We start from the raw sequence: 26158 nt of genomic DNA on the forward strand, positions 1-26158 counted from the left end.
TGCTCTTTTTTTGGTTTCCATTGTCATGGAATATCTTTTTCCATCACTTTATTTTCTGTCTATGTGTGTTTTTATTGGTAAAGCATGTTTCTTGTAGACAATAGATAAATGGGTCTTGTTTTTTCATCCATTCAGCCATTTTATGCCTTCTGATTGGAAAATTTAGTACATTTACATTCAGTGTTATTATTGATAAGTAAGGACTTACTCCCACTATTTTTAAAATTTGTTTTCTGGTTGTTTTGTGGTCTTCTCTTCCTTGTTTCTTTCCCTGCCCATCTTCCTTTAGGTGACTTTCTCTGGTGATAAAATTTAGTTTATTGCTTTTTATTTTTTGCATATCGTATATTTTTGTTTGATGTTACCATGAGGCTTGCAAATACTATCTTATAACCCATTATATTAACCTGACAACAACTTAACACTATTTGCATGCACAAACAAGCAAAAAGAAAACTATTAAAACATCTACACCTTCATCTCGTACTTTTTAACTTTTATTGTTTCTATCTTTTTGTGCTACACCTTAAAAAGTTGTTGACTGCTATTTTTGATTGGTTCATTGTTTAGTCATTCTACTTAGGATAAGAGCAGTTTACACACAACAGTTACAGTGTTATAATAGTTTAATAATATATAAAAAATATAATATATATAATAATAGTTGTTCTGTGTACTTAATATTACCAGCCAGTTTTGTATACTCACGTGATTACTTTTTGCTCATTAATGTCCTTTCTTTCTGATTGAAGTACTCCCTTAGTGCTTCTTGTAGGACAGGTCTGATGTTAATAAAATCAGTCAGCTTTTGTTTGTTTGGGAAAGTCTTTATTTATTTTCTCCTTCATGTTTGAAGGATATTTTCACCAGATGTACCATTCTAGGGTATACATTTTTTCCTTCAGCACTTTAAATATGTCATGTCACTCTCTCCTGGTCTCTAAGGTTTCCATGGAAAAGTCTGCTGCCAGAGGTATTGGAGCTCCATTGTGTGTTGTTTCTTTCCTATTGCTCTTTTAGGATTCTTTCTTTATTCTTGACCTTTGGGAGTTTAATTATTAAATGCTTTGAGGTAGTCTTCTTTGGATTAAGTCTTCTTGGTATTCTATAACATTCCTGTATTTAAATATTGATATCTTCCTCTAGGATTGGGAAGTTCTCTGTTATTATCCCTTTGAATAAGTTTCTACCCTTATCTCTTTCTCTACCTCCTCTTTAAGGCCAAGAACTCTTAGATCTGTTTTTTTTTTTTTTTTTTTTTTTTTTTTTTGAGACTATATTCTAGGTCTTACAGGAGTGCTGCATTGTTTTAAGTCCTTTTTTTTTCATTTCCTTGATCAATTCTGCTATTAAAAGACTCTGACACATTCTCCTGTATGCCAATTGCATTTTTCAGCTCTGGAATTTTGGTGTAATTCTTGTTATTTCAATCTCTTTACTGAACTAATTTGATAGAATTCTGAATTCTTTCGGTATTATCTTGAATTTCTTTGAGTTTCCTCAACACAGTTATTTTGAATTCTCTGTCTGAAAGTTCAAATATCTCTGTTTCCAGAATTGGTACCCAGTGCCTTATTTAGTTCATTTGGTGAGGTCATGTTTTTCTGGATGGTGTTTATGCTAATAGGTGTTCTCCAGTGTCTGGGTGTTGAAGAGTTATTTATCATCATCTTTGCTATATGGGCTTCTTTGTACTTGTCCTTCTTGGGGAGACTTTCCAGACATTTGAAAGGACTTGTGTGTCGTGATCTAATCTGTATCTGCTTTAAGGGGCACCCCAAGTGCAGTAATGCTGTAGTTCTTGCAGACCTGTAGAGGTACTGCCTTGATGGTCTTGGACAGGATCTGCGAGAATTCTCTGGATTACCAGGCAGAGACTCTTGTTCTGTCATCTATTTCCTCCCAAATAAAGTAAGTCTCTCTCTCTATTCTGAGCCACCTAAAGATGGGGGTCGAGTGACATAAGCACACTTGTGGCCACCAGCACTATAACTACACTAGGTCAGACCTAAAGCCAGCATAGCTGTAACCACTCGTACACACAAGTCCTGCTGTAACCACCCCCTGGCTACTGTCTGTGTTTGTTCAAAGCCCTGGGGCTCTACAATCAGCTGGTGGCCAAGCCAGTCAGGCCTGTGTTCTTCCCTTCAGCGGGGTGAGGTCCTCCAGGCCCCAGAAGGGTCCAAAGGTGCCGTCCGGGAGTCATGATCTAGAGTCAAAAACTTTAGAAGTCTACCTGGCTCTGAAACCACAAGATACGATTCTTCCCACTCTTCTCTCTCCTTTCCGAATGCAGAGAAGCCTCACTCCTTAGCCACTGCCACTCCAGTCCATGAGGAGTATTGCTAGACTACCGCTGATAATCCCTTAAGGCCCAAGGACTCTTAAGTCAGCTCATGAAGAATACTTCTTGGCTTGGGACTCATCCTTAAGGTTAGCTTGTGGGGAGATATTTTAAGGCTATGCAAATGTTCTATTTCTCTTAAAAGTTTTACCTACTGGTTTTAGCACTCAGTAACAGATCTTGCCCAAAGTAAGAGTTAACGTTGTTTACACTTTAAATAATTTGCTTTCTTCAGTCCTTCCTTCTATATTTGTTATTGACATTCTACTTTAAGGAAAATTTGTCCTTTATTCTCAATTTATTCAATCATTTATTTATATCAGTATGGACTCATGGATATTTACTTTATTGGCCGTGTTATAATCCAATACTATCATTATTTGATTTCTCAAGTTATTCCAGCTTTGACCCTTAGAAGATCTTTCAGATTGGCTCCTATGCTTTTTGACATCTCTTTTTTTTTTATCCTTAGAATATTCTGTCTTTGTGGCTCTACAATATATTTCAAGCTCCGTAATGCCTCATTTTCACAATCCATTCTTACTGAACTCATCTTGTAATTTCTTTAGCCCAGCACTAAAATTAAAGTGGCATCGTTCCTCTGGGGCAATACTTGATTGCGTTGCCTACGCCAAGGAAATCAAGGATGCAGACACACAAGGTGTAAGTTTAAGAGCAGAGGTTTAATAGGTGAGAGAAAGAGAAAAGCTCTCTCTCCTGCAGAGACAGGGGGGCTCCCAAGTGGGTCTTCTGGTTCTGTGGTGAAATGCACAGGGTTTTTATAGATGAGTTTGAGGAGGTAATGTCTGATTTACATAGGACCCAAAAGATTGATCAGACCAGGTGTGCCATTTACATAGCACATGAAGAAGCTGGCCACTCCATCCTAATCTTTTATTATGCAGATGGGTTCTCTACCTGGCTGGTGGCAAGTTTCCTGTTCCTTTATTGTACACATGGTTGACAAAGAAAAGGTAAGATGGAGTCCCCATGTTGAACATATCTGGCCCCCAGGTAGCTTTTTCCTATTGGCACAGCTGCCAGCATTCAGCTGTGCAAGCTTCTAGCTTGTTTTTCTATGTCTGTACCTTGATTTTTCAGGCTATTCTTTGTTAGAAAAGAAAAGAAATTATTTGGGGGCTACTTTTTATTAAAAGGGAAACCTTGCTGAGGGTTCTTTTACCCTCACTAACTGCCTAAATAATTTCTTTCTAACTCCTGTATCAGAATCATTCATTTATTCAAAGACCTCAATTTTTTCTATTGGAGGATGGTATTCAGAACACAAGATATTGACATGAGGTATGTATGTTGCCACTGGGTGTCATTGATTCTAGGCCATCTCAACAGGAAGAGTTAGGATGTATGTATATGTAACAACCAATGCATATATTTCTATAATTATTTTTATATGTATCAATCTACATTTATTTAAAATGAACATGTATTCATATTATTCTAGCACTTATTTTAAATTTAATATTTAGATCAATGCAAATAATATTTTCTTCAATATACATTGATGTTTTATTTCTACTTCTATAAACAATTTTTTTTTTTTTTTGAGACAGTCTCGCTGTGTCGCCCAGGCTGGGGTGCAGTGGCCAGATCTCAGCTCACTGCAATCTCTGCCTCCCAGGTTCAGGCCATCCTCCTGCCTCAGCCTCCCGTGTAGCTGGGACCACAGGCACCTGCCACCACACTCGGCAATTTTTTTTTTTTTTTGTATTTTTAGTAGAGACGGGGTTTCACCGTGTTAGCCAGGATGGTCTCAATCTCCTGACCTCATGATCCACCCGTCTCGGCCTCCCAAAGTGCTGGGATTACAGGCGTGAGCCACCGCGCCCGGCCAACAATTTTATTTTTAAAGATAGTTTATGATTAGAACTAATTTTTAATCCACTTACTTAAGAACTGATTTATTTCTTAATAACTACATCTTTCAAAAACATGCAATTATAATTATTTTAGCATTCCTTTCACCCTTACATGTCTTAATCTGGATAATAAACTACAAAGTGACCCCAAATGAGTTAATCTGAGCTCAGTAGGCTCTTTGAATTTAGATCATAGCCTCTCAAGCCTTAATATTCCTACAAATCATCTGAGGATACCGTTAAACTGCAGACCGATTCAGTAGGAGTGGGGAGGGGCCTAAGAGCCTGTATTTTTATGTGGCTCCTGGGTGATACCAATGCTGCAGGTGCACAGACCACACTTCGAGTAGTAAGACTGAAGACTACATAGTTGTCATTGCGTAAGCTTTCTATGCAGTTGCTCTGTGTCCTCAATCCTATAGTGCTTGTTCCTTCCTTTATTCCAGAGCCCAAATGCCTCATTTAAAAACCCATTTCTAGGGAACTCAGTAACCTTTAAAGTTCCATTCAGTCTGCAGCTCTTTTTTACATTTCTACACCTATTTCAGTTTAGAGGCTTTGTCTATCATACACGCAAGGTAAGTTTACATCAGTTTGTAAATTAGATTAGCTGTGTTTGACAAGTGGGAATGGGAAGATGTCCTTTTCCACCTTTTCATTCTTCAGTAGTTTGGTGAATAGAGCAGACCTTAGAACATATTATTTGCCAGACTATATTCAGGTCTCACTTATACATCACAGCCACCTCACTTATATACAACAGCTACCTCACTGTGAGCTTTCTCATTTTCAATCTTGTATTAATTTTGATAGTTTTTTTAACCCAAGGAAAACACTTATGGAGTCTATTACAAGATTGGTGGGTTCACACTGTGATCAGAGACAAATGCTTAAGGGAATAGTGAAGCCATTCTGTGATTTATGACCATTCCTGGTGGGGGGTAGGTGGGAGTGTGGGGAGAGTGAGAGTGGGGAAGGAATAGAATAAATATAAAAAGAGTATTGCAGTCTTGTGGCCATCTGTGCTAACTGCATGCTGCATATCTCAAACAGAAATAGACAGGATATAAGCAAATGTTATTAGTTGCTTTTAATTTTGTGCTCTTCAAAATTATTTGTGTTACATCCATTCATTCATTTACCCATCCATCATGATTGCACTATAGTTCTGAGTTCTTACTCTGATATAGCCTTACGATGGGCACTGGGGACCACATGCTAAGAGATCGTCTCTATCTTTAATTGGCTTTGGGTAGAGAAGTGTGGAATGAAAAGCACACAGGTGAATACAAAACATTATGATAAATGCTACATTGTGGCACAGAGTACTGGAGGCACATAAGAAAGCACCTTATCCAGTCTTGGGGATCCTGGAAGTTTCCTACAGGCAACAGGCTCTAATTTGAGGTGTAATACATGAATAGGAGTAATTCAGGTAAAGAAAAGCAAGGACAAAGGGCAGAGAAGAGGCAGCAGGTGGAAATGTGGTTATTTTGGGAACATTCTAAGGAAAGAGATTACCATGTGCAAAACCCAAATGTTGAGGATACAACTTCTCCCAATTTTTCCTTCTCCCGGACTCCCCATTTTAGTGATGTCAGCACTACCAACTTAGTTACACTGTCCACAAATTAGGAGTAATCCTTGCCTTCTCCCACTCGTTCATTCTGCTGTTTCCCACTTAGACAATCACTTAGTCCTGTCAATTCTTTCTTCTAGCTATATCTTAAATGCATCTTCTAGTCTCCATTCATGAGGTCACTGAAATATTACATTGTCCAAGATTATGGACAATCATCTCTTACCTAAATTACAAGAGTCTCCAAAATGATACTGTTAGTTCCAGCTTCAAACATCTTTCAGGTTGAAAAACATTTATTTTCACTATAGTGATCTTTCCACTATAGTGAGTTCAAGGAACTAATAGCCAGTATTTACCACACTCACAAAAATATACAAATGAATGAAAACAGTTATGACCCACCCATGACTACAGTGGGTTCCAAAGATAAAACACTACTACTGTCGCTCCACTCTCAAATCCTGCAATAGCTCCTCATTGCCTTCAGGATCAAGTACAAACTCCTTAACATGGTTAACAAGGCCTTAAGTCACTGGGCTCCTGCCTGCATCTCCACCTTGCTGATCCAATACTTAACACATTTCATATACAGTATATTTTTTAGTCACCTAGATATGATAGTCACTATATGGGGCACTCTAAATAAAATGATGAGTAAGATAAATAGTCTACTTATATTCTATCAAAGGAGACTTTTAAACAAATCTTCAAGTTATTAGCAACTGTTGTAAGAACACTTTTCCATCATCACTTTTATGATGCAAGTACTCTAGACATTCTAAACATAGTATTTGGCATTTTGGGGGATCTTCATCTATTTTGGATTATAAATTTTTCCAGATATTGATTTTTAAAGATTATTATCTTAATAAAAGACATTGCCACTCTATTAGTTACAGTAATTCTAGCTACTGTATCCGATGAAGTGTGAAATTTCAGTAGTTTAAGACAGTGAAACTTATTTCTAACCCTCAATATGTTCCTTAAGCAGGAGAAACAAAGCAATTGTTCAGGTATTCAAGCTGATGGAAGTTCTTTCCTTATTAATTCAGGATTTCTAAGTTCCCTCAACACTGACATCCTGTTGACAGTCAGGGAAAGAGAGGAGGACTTGCAGGCAGGTTTCAAAAGACCAGACCTGGAAACAACACATATCACTTCTGATCACATTCCATTGGCTAGAATTCTTTCACACAACGATGCCCAAGTGAAGGGGTCTTGAGGGAAGTATAGAGTAGGTTTGAGCCCAGAAACAGAAGGAAATGAGTTCAAGGAACTACTAGCCGGTGTTTACCACACTCACAAAAATATACAAATGAATGAAAACAGTTATGACCCACCTATGACTGCAGTGGGTTCGCTGCCATCCAACATGATCTATACCACCTGTTCATATGTGACTGAGAGGACCACTGGCCATCCATAGCCTGGGAAGTTACATCATCACCTTGCACCTCACACTCTAATAAGTTTTTCTTCAATTATCATAAATTTATAGGCAGATGATAATTCTAAATATCTTTTAAAAATAATTCTACTTTTAGGTGCTTATGGTGTTAAGACTCAAACAGAGTTACTAGTACACTAGTCACTGTGGAAACCTTCCCTCCTGTGCCTGTCTTTCCCCCTTCCCTGCCTGTTCCCTAGCAACCTGGCATTTGGTAAATCTTAGTTGTCCTTTAGATCTTAGCTAAAAATTACTTTTAATGTTATGTTCTCAAAGACCTCCCCAAATCTGGGTTAAGAGTTTTTTCCATAACTTCTAGAAGCAATTCATAATTACTGTGTATGTATACTTATGAAAATGCATGACTTAATGCCTGGTTAATTATTATATCCCTGGAATTTAGCACAAGACCATAATGGGTGATATATACTTCTGAACTGAATTGGTTGGCATTTTTCAATACAGCTGGCATGCAGGACATGAAGTGAGATAAATGTGGAAGAAGTCATTATCAAAAATAAATAAATAATAAGAAGAAGTCATTACCCTGAAAATAACCTACCATGGTAGTTCTCAAAGTGTGGTCACAGGACCAGCAACATCAGAATCCCTTGGGACCCTTTTAGAAATGCATATTCCCAGTCCCTGCCCCAGACAATTCTGAGTTAGAATCTATGAGGGTTAGAGCCCAGAAATCTGTCTTTTACCAAGACCTCTAAGTAATTATGATCCATATTAAAGTTTGAGAACCACTAGGAATGTAGATAAATCTGAAATAAGTTGAAAGAAAAAAAGAGAGAGAGAGAGACAGAGAGAAAGGAAGGAAGGAAGGAAGGAAGGAAGGAAGGAAGGAAGGAAGGAAGGAAGGAAGGAAGGAAGGAAGGAAGGAAGGAAAGAAGGAAGGAAGGGCAACATTGATAATCTAATAATAACAGCTACTATCCCTGAAGTACTGATGTCAAGGAGTTGTCCTTAGGAGTTGTGACACTAAAATGGTCTTATGACTCAAATAATCCAATTACATGTGGTTTAACTATAAGAATAGTAGTAACATATGGGAAGAAGGTAACAAGAATTCAGAAGATAATAAAGTAGTAAATAAATAGTAAATAGAGTGATATAATCAAGTCAAGCAGTACAACCAATTGAGTAGGAATTATTAACTGACACAAGCAATAACTTTAACCATAAGTAATGTGTAAATTGAGACCAATGTACCAAACCCCTTTGGAAGGCTTTGCCACAACATCAGTATGAAAAAACCGAGCCTGTCAATCAGAGTTGCATCCTAGCCAATATTCCTCTGATTCCTAAGAGATCTCAACAAGCTGAGGAGTTGGGTCTAAAGAATCCTTGAAAAAGTAATCCCCCAATATTGTTTAGGATGACATAAAGGTTTAGAATTGATATGTGAAGTATGCGACTGTGGTTTAAAATATATATTTGACTCTTAAATTTAGATTTCTGACTTTAAGTTGAATCTGTACTAAGTTTGTGAACAGTGTCAAAATATTACAAGAACTTAAGGTTTGTCATATTTTATAAGTTTAATTTATTGGATTTATCAAACATATATATATTTAGGAGTGTTGATTTGTCAATGTGAAACTAAAAACTTTAAAAATATATAAATACATTGGGTTTGTTGGTGAAATGTAAAAGTTTCTGAATGTTTATCTAAGTTGTAAATGAAACCAATATTTCAATGTCTCTTAGAAGAATTAATAAATTTGTTACATAAATAAATAGAATAATATGAGTCATAAATTAAGCTTAAAAGCTTAAGAAAAACTAAGTTTTAAAATTTACAAGTTTAAACTCTAGGTAACTCCATAACAATCTTCTCTGTGTATAAAAATGTTCTTAAGAACATTGTAAAGAAAGGAATTCACATTTAATACAAACGGCTTTAGATGAATTGACTTGTTTTAGATGAACCAACTTCCTACTGTGAGGTAGGCAATGTTTTTACCCTCCTTTTATTATGAGCAATAGGCTAAATAAAATGCCCAATCATAGAGCTTGGGGGAAGCAGAGCTAGGATTCACACCTAGCACATGGGATTCTAGAGCCTATCTTCTGACTGCTCCATGTTGCTCCCTCCTCCTGTAGTACTGTTTGGAGCCAAAGGGAGAGAGAGACAATGAGGCTTGAGGAAAGTATTCAAGTGTGGCTTGGATAGAATCCTGCCAAAGAGAATATGACTCATATTATTCTATTTCTATATCTGACAAATTTATTCATCACTTCTAAGGGACGTTGCAATATTGGTTTTATTTAAAACTTAGATAAACATTCAGCAACTTTTACATTTTATCAACAAACCTAAAGTATTTCTATCTTTTTAAACTTCTACAGTTTCACATTGCCATGTACACACTCCTAAATATATATGAATGAGACTGGGTAGACAGCTGAATTTTGCTTCCTTTCTCATCTCCCACTGGCACCCACTCCCACTCATCTTCACTCTTCTGGTTACTCTAAGGAAGGATCTCAAAGAAAGGAACTTTAAGATAGAGGATGGATTTCCAATTGGGTATCTTTGCTGGGGAGATGGAGAGTTGGAATCCATACTTGACTACATTTTGACCATAACTCTTTTCCTGCATTTGAGCCTCTGCTTTCCGGCCATCATCAGCCAATCTGTGTCTTCTATGACCCTGATGCTTAATGCCACCTATTTGCTATTTGCTACTTCTGTTCCATTTTGCGCTTATGGAAAATACATTTATTCAAGAAGTGAATCTCAAGTACATACTTCATTTCAGGGTCTGAGCTGGGAACATAAATTCCAAGAGGTAAGATAGTATAGAAACAATAATAATTTCAATGATGAAGCACGTGGGAATCCTCACTCTTAAGGAAGGTATGAGTAGGTTTTTGACAGGTGAGGAAGGTAGGTAAGAATGTTCCAGGAAGAGAAAACACATATTAAAGGGCTTGGAACCAGAGGGAGTTTGACTCTTTAAAGAAACTGAAAGAAGGAATGAAAGTTGTTTTTGGAACAAGAAAAGGGAACTGGTCCCCAGTGAGCCTGTGTAGTTACTGTGCCAAGTATTGACATTATCACACAATCAGTATGATAGAGAAATATTGTTCAAGGGATCCTGTGTGTTGTGAGTTGACCAAAGAGCACCAAAGTCATCAGTCAGGAGACCCAAGAGTGTTTTAAGACAGTTAGACCTATGTATATACAAGTAAAAATCTGCTAGTGGAAATGACGAGAGGTGATTGTAGAGAGTTCATCTTTGTTCAGTTAATCAGATGTTGAATTCATTGCATCTATTTATAGAATTTATATGCTTATCTTTTACAGTGTCAGAGACTGAGACAAAAGAGTGAAGGAATCCTGGCCTTTAAAGGTGTCTTGTCATACACACACATATTTATACAACAAATATTCAGTTGGCCCTTGATGTCTGTGGAGGATTTTTTCCAAGTCACTGATATAAAATGACATACTATTGGCATATAATCTAAGCACATCCTCCTGTATACTTTGAATCATCTCTATGTTACTTATAATGCATAATACAAAGTAAATGTTATGTAAATAGTTGTTATACTATATTGTTTTTAAAATTTGTATTATTTTAATAGTTACGTTATTATTTTTTCTTGGTTTTTATTTTTCTAAATATTTTTTACCCACATTTAGTGGAATCCATAGACACGGAATCCATGGAGATGTAGGACTGACTGTATATATGTGTGTGTGTATGTATATAATATATATTCTGTATATCTGACACGTGTGTGTATATAGTATATATAGGATGTATATTTACTTTATGTGACAAATATTACACACACATACACATATATTCAAAGATAATGAATATGAAGGGATCCTGGCCCTTAGGACCTATAGCTTAGTTCCATATTTGTGTATATATGTACACGTATTTAGTATATATGTGACATATATGTACACAGTATATGTATCTGTATTAATATATTTATATACATCTGTATCTGTATGTGTATGTATATGTATGTATATGTGTGTGTATATATGTGTATATACATGTATATATATACACACACACACAGGTATATACATATACACTGTAGTAGAACAAATCATGGGCCAGTAATTAATCTGGAGAGAGGATGAGAGGCCAATGAGCTGCCTGGAAGCTGTTTCCCAATGGTCAAGAAAAGAAGGGAAATGCTCTCTGTGTTATCAATGAAACATATTCCATAGGCCCATGACCCTGGGAACATGTTTGAATTTTACAATAAAGTTTCTGTCTTTAAGTAGATCAGAAAAGTCAGGAGGATTGACCCAAGGAGAACTCTATAGCTCTAAAGACCTAAACTGCAGCCAGCTTGGCTAACATCTGTAATAGAACATCTACCAACATAGCCAGAAGCAACTGTGCTAGAAATAAGAAGGCTTACACCTTTATTACAAGAAAGGACTTATTTTGCACAAAATTGTCATGACTATAATGAAAGAGAACGAGAGAGGCTTGTTTGAGAACATCACTCTCTTTTCAGTACCTCACTGAGAAATGTGAGTAATGACAGAGTTGCCACCACTTGAAAGCTGATTTGGAAATGGAAGGGCTGACTTATCTCAGGCCCCATGACTCATGGGAGAATCACTGAAATCTATTTCTTTTAATGTTTTCCAAAGAGAATTACTGATCAAAGTTGTTTTCTTCCCAGAGGTGTGTTCCTTCTAGCACAGGGATGAGGCATATCTCTGGGACACCCAGAGGGCATTTATAGTCACTTCCCAAGTGGCTCTTGTTCTCTGGATTAAAAATGAAAATTATCTCTCGTCTGTCAATGTAACATCTTCCAGCAGCATGAAATTCTGTCAAACAGAAATTGAAGATGAATAAAACGAAGATACACACTCAGGATTATTCCTATTGTGAAGCAGCAGTGCTCTGCACTGACGAGTCTACTCCCTAATAGTAGATTTAGGGAAATAGAGACATACTGGTTTTCTAAACGCCCCTGTACAGTTTGCCACAGGAAGTAGCATTGATTGAATAGCCTGACAAACACTGTCAGCATATGCAATGAGCCAACTATACCGCACTCCAGGGCAGGATTACAAACGGTTTGTGTGCATTTTGGGGGGTAACCAGTTATCATAATTCCATTTGTAATTTATGTTTGCATGAAAATGCAGTTTTTAACCATTGCTAGGATTTGAGGAGCAAATGTAACCTGTTTTCATTTTGTCATACTCCAGGGAAATTCAGCATGTCAGCTCAGAAATAATGCACATCTATATTATTGGATGGCTGGTCTCTCAGAATAAATAACTACCCTTTATAGGAACCATATTTATAGAACATGTCTGGTACATGCACATAAAGCTGCTTATTACCCATCAGGTTCCATTCTAAATTGACACATACCTAAATTCAGGTCAAAGAAAAGAAAGGCAAATGAATAAGAGGTCAATTTCCAATCTTTCATTTTTGATGTCAGCAACACCTAAGAGACAGACTTTTTAAGAGTATCCGAGGGGGAAATTCTGCAGCGCTCTAGCTGGATGACTTGAATCTGAAAATTTTCTTATTCTTGGAATAGCAAGGAGGTGGTTAAGGTGAGAAGGAGAGAAGTCATGGGAGACAGAGACAATATATCATATTAAATGGTTACACGTCAGAATGTATGATCTAAAATGGGAGGTATGGAGTAAAATGAAACTTTCAAGAATTTGAAAACAAATTCCAAATAATTATATAATTATTATAATTAGGCAGCATCCTTAATCCTTATATAAAGAATACTCCAATTTTTGTTTTGAGCTTGTCATCCTGTACATGTTTCTGGAGGAAAAAGACATCATTTTACCAGATTTGAAAAGAGGTCTGTGTATGAAAGTTCAAAATCCAGTGATACAATCTGTTAGAAGATTTAAGAAACTTAAAATCCCTTTTGTGGAATGTAGTGCAGGTGATACCCTAGTTCTTGAATTTCAACTCAGTGTTTTTCAAATGTTTTTACCCATGACCAATAGTAAGAAAAATATTTTACCTTGATACCCCTGTCTCATATCTAAAAAAAATAGTTTTGTAGTATAGTTGTTACCCTTATTGTTAGATGCACTCTGATATTTTCTATTCTATTCCAGGCAATTCTATTTCATTTATAAAGTGCTACTCATAATCCACTAAATTGATTTTATGATCCATTTATGGGCTGCATTCTGCAGTTTGGAAAACACTGTTTTAACTGACCAAAAGGTGACAAGTGCAAAGGAAAAAAAAAAAATGAGGCAATGAACAGTTTCAATAGGCAAGGTGAGTCCTACTTTAAGCATTGACAAAGGTTAGAGTCAAAAAGAGGGATAGTTGGCATTAAGAAAACTGACATAAGAGGAATTGGAAGGAAGAGGATAAGAATGTCCTGGTGAGATGGAGGGAACATTGAAAACTGTGTCTAGACTAAATGATCAGAAATTTCTTGTTAATTCAGAGGAAAAAACTATTAACTCATTACACAAAATAAAAGACAACTTTAATAACTTTTCAATACTTGGATTTGTTGTTTTACAGGCGGAGCCAAAGATGTGCTGTTTGATTGCTAAGAGAGCTATCACCATCTGTGGAAAGAAAAGAAGAGACAGGAGAAGAAAAAGATTTAGAGAAAATATTGATAATTTTATTTTTGGCTTCTGACAATATCTATCTGTCTGGGAGCTTTAATTTTTCTTAAAGCTTTCATACTTTTGGTCTCCAAGTTCTATGAAAATCAAGGACAATAAACAATACTTCAATAACTAAATGAATGTGACTTTTAGTGTAACTTCTTAATAAGAAGGTTTAATTTAGAAGGGTAACTGCTAAATTGGATGGACAAATTACTCATGTATGTTTTTTCTTCAAAATTAATAGGAATGACTATAGGTCAAGACTAGCTTGAAGGGAGGCACAGTTATTCAAGTTGAAAATCTTTCTCAAGGTGGTATCAAGTGTCTTGGAACAATTCAATTAACTAATCACAGATGGTTGCCAGATATGCAGTCTAAACTTTCATTTCACTAACAAATGTCACCGTTAAGAAAATCTGAGCTTTGGGAAATTGGGGGTGATTCCATGTGAAGGATAACTTCTGTTCTTGTCAAGATTTTATAGGAACCAGATGAGGAAGTACAGTGTCACATGAGGGAAAACTTCCTAGCAGTTGGAGATGCCCCACAATGAGTGATCACATTCTTTGAAAAGTGAGACTCCTATTGCTGATCACCCTGGAGATTTCTGCATGGGGGGCACCCTGAACTTGAAAATCTCTGAAGTGCCTGGCAAGATTCAGGGCACTGAGGTCCAAAGGAGTGAATATTGGCAAACTGATTATATTACACTGAAATGAATCATCAAATTAATAAATTACATAAAAATACCCTACAGGTCTAGCTCTCTAGTTCTTCTCTAATCACAGAGTGCAATCTGTTTTGTTTTTTGTTTTTTTTTTCATACTCTGGGGAGTTGCCATAGTGATATGATAGGAATGTTTGCTATCGTGTCAGTGGTTCTTATAGATTTTTGAGTAATAAAATTATTTGATAAACTGAATAAAATTTCTTCAGAAATGTGGATATGTATACAATCACATAATTGCAAGCAATTAGAGGATTCAGAAACCCTGTGATAAATCCATAGAGATCTAGAACATAAACCAAGATTGTGAGACAACTTGCAGTATTAGATCTAGGATGAAAACACAGCTTTTCTACTATTTTAGCTGCTAATAACTAATAACACACTTGAGATTCTCAGGGAGAAGGAGGAATAGTATTTGGAAATGTTTCCTGTAGTTGTCATTACATCCTACTGGCCCATATAATTTGCTTTTCACAGTTAAAAACATGCAGGTCAAATTTAATCTAACTGTCAAGAAAATCCTCTCCATATATTTCTCTCTCTGTGTGTTTTCTTTATTTTAAGTTAAATTTTTTGACAGAAAATGTTTCTTTAACCCAAACCAATTTTTATCAGCCAGGTGCCTCTGGTGGGATCCAAAGTAGTTGTTCATAGGAAAATGAGTAAATAAATGATTTTGATATTTCTGTAATGAGGGATAAATAAAGTGATGATTAATTTTCTAATAAATCATGCCCAAGAAGCTCCATTATGTTTTGTGAAAGTCTTCAGAATATTTTTCCCTGAAGGAAGCAGAAGACGAAGTTCTGCTTAGAGAACTTTGGGCTTGGTAGTTCAAGATAAAAATGTCCATCAGCTATAGTATGCATAGTTGCCCTTCTTTCTTACTAACAGCAGAAACCCTTTCCATGACATCGTCTGATCCTGTATCACAGAAGAGGTGTTTGGTTTGACTAATGCCTGACAAAAGATAGCAGCTCCATTTACCTTGGATTCCAGAGGCAATAAATTTCCGTTCTCATTTCCCCAGTAGTGGACTGGTTTTGATATTGCATCTACACAGAACCATTACGAAGTATGATATGGTTTGGCTCTGTGTCTCCACCCAAATGTCATGTTTAATTGTAATTTCCAATGTTGCCGGGGTAGCTGGTGGGAGATGTTGGGGGGATCCGGATCATGGGGCCAGATTTCCCCCTTGCTGTTCTCATAACAGTGAATGAGTTCTCCTGAGATCTGATGGTTTAAAAGTGTGTGGCACTTCCCTCTTCTCTCTCTCTCTCTCTCTCCTTCCCCTTTGGCCATGATTGGAAGTTTCCTTAGGCCTCCCCAACCATGCTTCCTATACATCCCATGGAACTCTGAGTCAATTAAGCCTCTTTTCTTCATAAATTACCCATTCTTGTGTAGTTCTTTGTAGCAATGTGAGAATGGGTTAATACAAGGTATGGTTCCCATTCTTCACTATCAATAATCAACACTCACAATAAAAACCTTGTGCTAGTCTGAATAAGTCCACTCTCACACTGCTATAAAGACATACTAGAGACCAGGTAATTTATAAAGAAAAGCAGTTTAATCAACATGGTTGTGTGGGCTATACAGTCTATTGCTTCTGGGGAGACTTCAGGAAACTTACAATCACAATCATGGCAGAAGGTGAAAGGGAAGCTGGTATATCCTCACATGGCTGGTAGGAGAGAGAGAAAGAGAGAAGGGGGAGGTGCTATACACTTTCAAACAACCAGATCTCGTGAGAACTCTATCAAGAGAACAGAAAGGGGGAAGTCGGCTTCCATGATTCAATCGCCTCCCACCAGGCCCCTCCTCCAACACTGGGAATTACAATTTGACATGAGATTTGGGTGGGGACACAGAGCCAAACCACATAATAGCCTTAAAACCTAAATTAGCAGATCCAGGTAGGTCCAAACACTAAAATTTCTTTGAGACTTTTTAAGATAACTTTCTAAGTATTCTACCTAAAAAGAAGCAGCAAAAGAGAGAAAGTGTGTCAATGCCCTTCCTCACTGTCTGGAACTGTTAATATTTAGGGAGCTTAAGACCCCTATATTCATGATAGCATATAGATATATACCATATATGTTTATTATATTGATATATAAAAGTGTATATAATTAAAAAATTAAACCACTTATTTTTTTTCATGTTGCATACCCAATAGCATCACGTAAGTTTAGCACAAAGCCCATTTACTTATAAATTTTGACCTTTAAAGAGTATATCTACCATAATAAAAAAATACTAAATTAATGAATAAAACGTTTTCTTGCTGTCCCTACTACTAGAAAATTGTTTTAGTGGAAAGTGATGAACAAGTAAGTTCATAGTAACCATTTGCCATTTAATTGTGATCATTTTTGCAAACATACCTATCAATACCAAGAAATAAATATGCTTAGTATAATTGACATGGTTTCTTTCTCAAAGTGAGATGCAGAGCTGAGTCAGAAGCATTTCCATTATACCAAGTCAAGTTCACTTAAAGGAATATAATGGGCATAACCCTGGTAAATTACTACTTCTGACAGAGTAACTAGGCAAAAAGACACAAGGAAATATTTTCCTTTTTTCAGCATTTTATGAAGGTAGGAAAACAAAAATTTGTCTGGGGACACTGGGTGTCCTTCAAAAGACAAACTGCCAAGCTTGGAGGTAACAGGAAACTGTAGAGTTCAAGCCTATTTTGAAGATGCTCCCAACTGTCAGCTTCAGGAGAGATGTGATGCAGTCTGATAAGGATAACAGATTTGGCTCATTACCTACTGAAAACATTCTGTTGTGAGATGGAGCATCCTCAAAGCAACAGGGAAAATTTCAACTTCCTTTAACATTGGCAAGAGGGGCGGTTGGTGATGTGAATACCTATTACCCACGGGTACTACAAATGATCAAACATAAAAGCCATCTTCTAGGGGATTACCCAGTTTTTAAATCAACCATAAAAATTCAGGTCAGGCTTCCAAGAGATGCAACTAATATCAACAAATACCCATTGAAATGAATCATGGAATCATTCTCTTCTACAGTAACTTCCATGAATGAGAGAAAGAAAATAACATGGTGACCTTTAGAGTTTCAGTCCTTTTCTGTCCTGGATGAATTGCCACACAGGTTTTTGCTTATTTGATAAATAGCCTTCAAGTCACCACTTAAAATATGCAATGCATTCCTAGAAATACCCTCATCAAAATTCAGTGTGATAAGATTGTAAGATAGTTTCCTAGATAGAAATAGATAGAGAATTTCAAAAGTTGTCTGCTAAAATCCAAAAATAGCAAATTAAAAGTTCTAGCTCAGACTTTATATACCCACGTAGTAATGGGAATGATTCTGCTTAGGTACTATTTCTGACACAGTGACTACAATTTTATCCCACTCATTTAATGAATTTATGCACATTAAAATAATAGCTTTTTGATTAAACTCATTAAGCTCAATTTGCATTTTAAAGTAGTAGTTTCAGGCATGAGATAACAGTGAATCAAAAAGACAACTGGTAAAGGCGCTTGAGGAATATATCTCTATTATTTGGATGAGCTGGGTTTCTTCTAGCTTTTAATAAATTAACACACCAGAGTTTCCAGGAAACTCTACATTCCTGAATGTGATTGAATTGTAAGTCAATCACAAGTCACTTATACTGGCAAAAGTTACACACATTAGCAAACAAATATTTTTATGTATAAATTGCCTGCTTCTAAAGGGATAAAAATAAGTTTTTGTCTTCTTTCAAATTGAAAGAGTCTTAGAAATCTTGCTGGTACTGTAAATTCACTTAGTAAATCAGCTTTCACAACAATAAGAAAAGAGAAAGATGTTGAAGCAGATACACATGAGTTCTAAATTTCAAGTTAATATGTCCTAAATTCCACAGAATCAATGCTTCACTTTCAGAAGCCACTTTAAATAAATGGCCTACAAAGTTTCTGAAACCTAAGGCAAACTAAGATGGTATTCAGTATCTTTCATTTCTTCATTTTCTGGACCCCATTAACACTCATGTAATTAACAATCACAAAGTCAATCAGTGATCACTTTGCAGTGGAGCAGATTAATTTTCTGCAACATATTTCTATCTACTGCTGTGCTCTGAGTTCACTTTTCAGCTGAATGGTGTGCAATGAAAATTTTGCAGTCAGCACAGACACTGAAAGGTTAGGAAAATTTTATCTATATATATTTCAATATAAATGGATAATCAACCTTATTTTTTTGGCATAATTTTCCTTTTATATTTTTATATTAGTGATTTACTGTTACATAATAAATGATCCCAAAACTTAATAGCATAAAGCTGGGGCCAGCAAACTTCTATAAAGGGTCAGATAATAAATATTATTAAACTTTGGGAACCACAAGAGAGGCAAAATTAAAATTAAATATGTACATACTTATATAACAAGAGAAAAAAAACATATTTCCACAAAATTTTATTAACAAAATTAGGAAATATAACTTTCATTTGCATCCATGTGAAGAGACCACCAAACAGGCTTTGTGTGAGCAATAAAGCTTTTTAATCACCTGACTGCAGGCGGGCTGAGTCCGAAAACAGAGTCAGCGAAGGGATATAGGGATGGGGCCATTTTATAAGATTTGGGTAGGTAGTGGAAAATTACAGTCAAAGGGGGTTGTTCTTTGGCTGGCAGGGGTGGGGGTCACAAGGTGCTCAGTGGAGGAGTTTTTGAGCCAGGATGAGCCAGGAGAAGAAATTTCACAAGGTAATGTCATCAGTTAAGGCAGGAATTGGCCATTTTCACATCTTTTGTGATTCTTCACTCGCTTCGGGCCATCTGGACATATAGGTGCAGGTCACAGGGCATACGATGGCTTAGCTTGGGCTTAGAGGCCTGACAATAACAATAAAAGCTGAATACATCTGCTATGGTCTGAATGTTTGTGTGTTCCCAAAATTCATATGTCAAAATCCTAACCTCCACAGTGATGGTATTAGGAAATGCGACCATTTGGGAGGTGATTAGGTCACCTTTCCACTAAGTCAGGTTACAAAGAGAAGACATCTGTGTATGAAGGAAGAGGCCTTCACACCAGACACTGAATCTGCTCGTACCTTGACCTTGGACTTCTCAGCCTCCAGAACTGTGACAAATACATTTCTGTTGTTTATAGTATTTTGTTATAGCAGCCTTACTAGTCTAAGATAATATCCTTTTTTTTTGGAATATAGTTCTATGAATGAGAAGAATGAAACCATTTTGTCTTTTTGGATTAATGGGGATCAAGGTTGATATTGCCTGTCATTATAGTAGAAACATGGCCTCATTCTTCAGCAAAGCCTTCGCTTGCTTCTCTGAAACATAGTGTCCATTGTGGTAATTACCAGAATGTGTTGCCTAAATCTCTGCATTTGGTATCTATGCACTCTTCTCAATCTGCTGGACAATTTATCAAATGGATAAGTAGGTTAAAAGAACAGACTGGGGTAAGCCTGCTTGGGTTCAAATTCTAGCTGCACTACTCATTAAATGTGTGATCTTTGACTACTTACTGAACCTATTTAGTAACATCATTTTTTCCACCATAAAATGAGTAATGGTATCATAGAGTTGTTGTAAAGATTAAATGTGTTAATAAATGCAAAGTTTTAGAACAGTGTGGAACATATTATAAATCACTTGATATAAATGCTTTTCTTTGTTTCCCCGACCATTTAAAGAAATAAAACCATGCTTAGTTTGCTGGCTGTACAAAAACAGTCTGCAAGCCAGATTTGACCATAATCCATAGTTTGCAAACCCCCTTCCTTAAAGCTGCAACAATTTATTACTTCTTACTACTCTGTGGGTTGTCTGGGTAGTTTCTGTACTGATGTTGCCTGGGTTTGGTCATGCTGCAGCATTCGGCTAGAGGGTTGGCTGGGCAGGCTCGTCTTAGAGGCCTGTTTTACAAATTCAAAAGCATCCTAGTTCTCCTCCATGAAGCTTCTCATCCTTCATTAGGCTGGACCATCAACGGCAGTTTCAAAGTCATCTTCCAAGAAGAGGAAGGAATGCTGCAAGGTCACTTGAGGCATAAAGTATAAAACTAACATCATTTCTGCTAAAGTCACAAGGCCAGCCCAGATTTTAGGCATGGAAAAACAGACTCTATCACTTTATGGAAGGAGCTACAAAATACTGTGTGACCTTATTCTTTCCATCTACCACAACTTCCCCCCACACCAAGACTATCCAATCCCAAGAAACGATTGACTAGGTGTTAACATCAAAAGAAGCCACTCTCTGCACCTTGACACAAAGTTGTACTTAATGCAGAACGTGGTTGATCTCCCTTGCCCCATAGTTATCAGTGTACAAGACTTAATTGCTCTCCTAGATTGTGATACCTTTGAGGAAAGGTGTCATGTATCCTTCAAATGAGATCACAGATTAAAAACTGTTGTGGAAGCTGCAAAGCATTCTAGAAATACAAGATATTTTAATGACTATTGTCATAGTCCTTGCATTACTAGCATTTGACAATGTCTCTTCTTAGGTAATGTGAATAATTATTTGCTTCTGGCTATTTGTGGTTGGCAGTTTCAAATATCAGAGTTTACACATGCCAATAAGTAATATTTTTCTCAACAAATATTTTGTTTTCAAATTATTTGGGAATAGAGGGCAAGGGAAAGATAATAAATTTAAGCTATTAAATATTTTACTAAAACTATTTATTGAGAACCTATATGCTAAGCACTATGCTAGCATGGAAAATACAAAATTTATGTTGTGTGTGTGTCTCCTGGAAGAGTGAAAGTTCAGCAGCAGTAGGGTTACAAGAAGATAAAACTGTAATCCCAAAATTCGATGTAGCACAATAAGTTCAATAACGCAGACTTGATACATCCTTTCTTTCTTACTCCTATTGTTCTTTTAACTTTAGTTCTTAAATATCTCACAGCGAGTACTTTCTCTCCCTCTCAATGGCCATGATACTAGAGCAAACTTCCCTGGGTTTTTTGCAATAACATTCCATTTATTCAGTGTCACCCCTGAACCCGCCAATCCATTCTCCTCTACTCTATAACCTAAATCACTTTTAGAGATGGAAATCTGATTAAAACATCCCTACTTAAACCTTTTTGATTGCTTCACCTTGTTTTTAGAATAAAGTTAAAATCTTCCAAAATATCCTCCCTCATTCTCCTTCTCCTTTGCACTATGCCCTCCAATAATATGAAACATCTTTTGGTTCTTCAAACTCATTGATAATCCCTTTGCCAAAAAAGCATTCTTTAGATTTCAGTTTAAGTGTGACTTCTGAGAAATCTCTGATCCACTAAACCAAGGTAAGTGTTCCTGCCATCCTATGTCATTGCATGTGTCAAATTCTACATAGTTTAATAAGCTTCCCCAGGAAAGGAGCAGTCACTTGCTTGCTTGCCATCAGGGCTGGCTTCTTGGGCATGCAAACTGTGCAGTAACACAGAACTCTATACTCAGAAGACTCCTGCCTTTGTTTTAATTATCTGCTATCCCTACATTAAAATTATTGAAACATTTTGAGCAAAGAGAGCCACATTTCTATTTTTCACTGGGTCCTGCAAATTGCATAACTGATTCTGCTTGTCATTTTATGTACAGCTTTTAACATAGTGCCTAAAATACAGCAGGCACTTAATAATAGTGTATATAGGTTGAATAGACAACCAACTGAGCTACTCATCTTTCAACTACTTTGTTTCCTTTGGAAATACAACATCCTGTAGCATTAATCAATTTAGTCATTGATTAACAAGTTTATGCTATTAACCATATTTCAAATCTTAGAAATACAGGTTACATCATGAACTACTGCATCATGTGTTTTCTGTGAGTTTTTTCCCTGCTTCTCTTTGTTGACTTGCTGATCTCCCTAAAGCCATTTCCCCCTACCTAAGCCCATATAGCAATAGAAACAAAAATTTAAAAGGTGTCATTAGCATAAATAATAGATTAAATGCAAATTTTCAGAGGTAGATTTTTCTCCCCAAAGACTGAATAAAACTGGAGCTGGAGAAAAGGTGAAGAAAGTTGTTTCTTTGCTTGGGATAAAGGAATGAAGGCAGTGGAGACCTGAAAGTGAAAAGAGGATAAAGGACCTTCTCTCTAAAAGATCATGAAAAAACTGGAAAGGATTTAGTGCCGAGTCTAAACTCTGGAACCTGTACAACCTACAGGATTTAAAGGTGGAAGTAGAGAAGTGGAGACAGAATGCTTTGTGTGGATGAGAATCTGAAGGAAGAATCTTACTTCTGGACAAAGTATAGAACAGAATAGAACAATTAAGGAAATAAATTTTGTATAACCTGGGTAAATAGTGGCCACACTGCCACTGTTGATGAAAAGACTTAGCCTTTTCACTCAAGCTCTAGAACTGTGTCAAGTGTAGTCTGTGGACAGCTGCCCATCCATGGTCTGTTACTGGTTCAGGATAACATAAGGGACTTGTGCCAGATGTAAATCAATAACATCAATAAGCACATTCTTTATCTGAGCAAAGTCTTTTTTTAAAAGAAAGATTTTCTCAATGAAGGGAGCATTTATATTCAGGTGCAAACTTCTTATCACATCCGTACCGGTAACAGACAACTTAGAAATCTGCTACATTTGATTAGCACAAGTCCAGAAAACCATTGACTTTTCTGGGTTCCTTCTTTCTAGATTCTACTTGAAACGTTGCCATTGATTGCCCAAGCAATTTTTCTTTGTCTATGTCTCTTTTATTGATAATCAACCTGCATTTATGATTGGCATATCTCTCTTTAGAAATCTTATACTGAATCAGGTTGTACGATAAATACTGTTTTTTTTAAATTTAATATTGTGCTGCTTTTTTTGTTTGTTCCAATACACTATGTATTGATTTTATGGTTTAACTGCTTGAATGTAAACTTTCTCTATGATCAAGTGTTTAAATAATAAAATGTGTGTATGCACACATAGGGAGGTGTATTAGTCCACTTTCACACTGCTCTAAAGAAATCCTCAATACTGGGCAATTTATAAAGGAAGGGGTTTAATTGATTTACAGTTCTGCCTTGCTGGGGAGGCCTCAGTAAACTTACCATCATGGCAGAAGGGTATGCAGACAAGCCTACATGGCGGCTGGTGAGAGAGAGTACACGTGAAGGAGGAACTGTCAAACACTTATAAAACCATCAGATCTCATGAGATCTCACTTGCTATCACTAGAACAGCATGGGAGAAACCACCCCCACAATCCAGTCACCTCTCACCAGGTCCCTCTCTTGAAATGTGGCAATTATGGGGATTCTAATTCCAGATGAGATTTGGGTGGGGACATAGAATGGAACCATATCAGGAGATAACTCCAATATTCTATTTACACAGGACTAATTCAGTTACTTATTAAGTAAATCTTAATAACTGTATGCATTTAATGACTTTTTTCCCCAAAATGAGGGCATTTGGCAACAGATGAGTTATCTTATCCCATTCTAAAATTCTATCCAAAATTATATGATTAATGAAAATCAAAACTAGTAATAAAAAGTTAAAGTAAAGCATAAGGTACATTTTATAGTGCAGATATGGTTTGGACATGTCCCCCTGAAAATCTCATGTTGAAATGTGACCCTCAGTGTTGAAGGTGGGACCTAGTGGAAGATGGAAGATGTTGGATCATGGGGGTAGATCCCTCGTGAATAGCTTAGCACCATCCGCTTGATGATGAGTGAGTTCTCACTCTGAGTTCACGCAGGATCTGGTTGTAAAAAAAAGTGTGGCACCTCCCCATTCTCTCTCTTGCTTACTCACCATGTGATACACCTACTGCTCCTTTGCCTTATGCCATGACTGTAAGCTTTCTGAGGCCCTTACCAGGAACAAATGCCAGTACCATGCTTCCTGTACAGCCTGCAGAACTGTGAGCCAAAATAAACCTATTTTCTTTATAAATTACTCAGCTTCAGTCATTCCTTCATAACAATACAAATGGCCTAACAAAGGTACACGCAACTGTACTCTTTTTTGGGTGGTAACAGAAAAAGCAAGCTTTTCTAATATATATATTTTTAAAAATCCTACATAGCTCTGAAAACAAAAGACAGAAAGGAAGAGGGATCAAATTGTATCTTACTGAATACAATTGGTGCTTAAAAGATTGTTTATACTCTAATTAAAGGGATTGGCAACAATGACTTTTGTATCCCAAGGAATCAAAGTAAATTTAGACTTTATTTCTGCCAGGTGGTCTATATAGAAAAAGACTTGAGCACATTTGACTGGAATTTCGTTGATGTCGAGAAAGTTTATCATAAAAAGTCGCCGTGTACTGTGATAGCATAAGTCATTACATTTAAAGCAAGCAAAATGAAAATGTTTACAAGTTAAGGAAAATGTGATTTTGAAACTTTTTTTCATAATACTAAAAGTATGAAATTTATACCTTTTCTAGATTTTTCTATGAGACTTTTTCCCCTTAGATCTTGGTACGATTGTCATTAATATTTATTCTTCATTTTCATATATTGATTGTGAGTCTTTTCAAATTTTCTGTTCCTAATGCTATAATTTATTTTGCACTAATTCAGTTTCACATACATGCTTCTCTAAGTCTCAAGTTCCTTATCTGTAATTCTATAATGTTGAGGACATTTACCATACCTTTGTAAAAAGATTTATGAGATACTTTGTATAAATTTTGTTACCCAAAATATGGTAAGATTTTATTAAATCTTAGTTATTACCACTGTACTACTGAGACTAAGAGACTAAGCTCATATTAACATTCTTAGAATTATTGTATATATAGTGTATATCTATCTATCTATCTATCTATCTATCTATCTATCTATCTATCTACATACTATAAAACAGCTTTGGTCTTGACTCTCTCCTCTAACAGAGTGCCATAGATTTGACTCCCAAAACTCTTAAACATAGTCACTGTGACAGAGATATTTATTATACATAGACTTTCCATATGCTCCTTGACATTTTCTTGAAATGCTTTCCTCTGGAATAAAATTTAACTATGACACTGCCTTAGTCCATTTTATGCTGCTATAACAAAATACCATAGACTGGGTAATTTTAGAAGAACAGAAATTCATTTCTCACAGTTCTGGAGGCTGGGAAGACTAACATCAAAGTGCCAGCAACTGCATTGTCTAGTGAGGGTTCTGTCTCCACTTTCAAGATGACGCCTCAAGCATTGTGTTCTCAAGAGGGAGAAATGCTGTCTCCTCACATGGCAGAAGGCAGAAGGGCCAAAGGGGTTAATTCTTGGAGCCCTTCTATAAGGGCACTTAAGCCCATTCTGGAGGGAGTGGGCTTCTTAAAAACTCCACCTCTTAATATTAGCACATTGGGAAGATCAGAATTGTAAAGAAAGGGACACTTTCAAACCATAGGATGCACCATATAGCCTATGGTTCTTTTGAAATTTAGACAATGGAAAAGGGTGTGAAGGACAGCCAAGTTCCAACTAAGATCAATATAGAAAACCCTAAATAGCTGGAAAACGTGGCTTTATTCCACAGCTCAAATAAAGGCCATGCTGCCTGCTAGATGAAATAGGGTA

The 26158-nt window shown here is 36.5% G+C and overlaps 1 long non-coding RNA gene across 1 annotated transcript in view; it reads right to left on the minus strand.

The window, feature by feature from the left end:
- The window catches only part of LOC119624877 (uncharacterized), a 263450-nt gene that overhangs the window by 34476 nt on the left and 202816 nt on the right, over positions 1-26158 (minus strand). The window lies entirely within an intron of this gene.

This window comes from Chlorocebus sabaeus, chromosome 8 (assembly GCF_047675955.1).
Source record: "Chlorocebus sabaeus isolate Y175 chromosome 8, mChlSab1.0.hap1, whole genome shotgun sequence".
In the NCBI taxonomy this organism is placed as follows: Eukaryota; Metazoa; Chordata; class Mammalia; order Primates; family Cercopithecidae; genus Chlorocebus; species Chlorocebus sabaeus.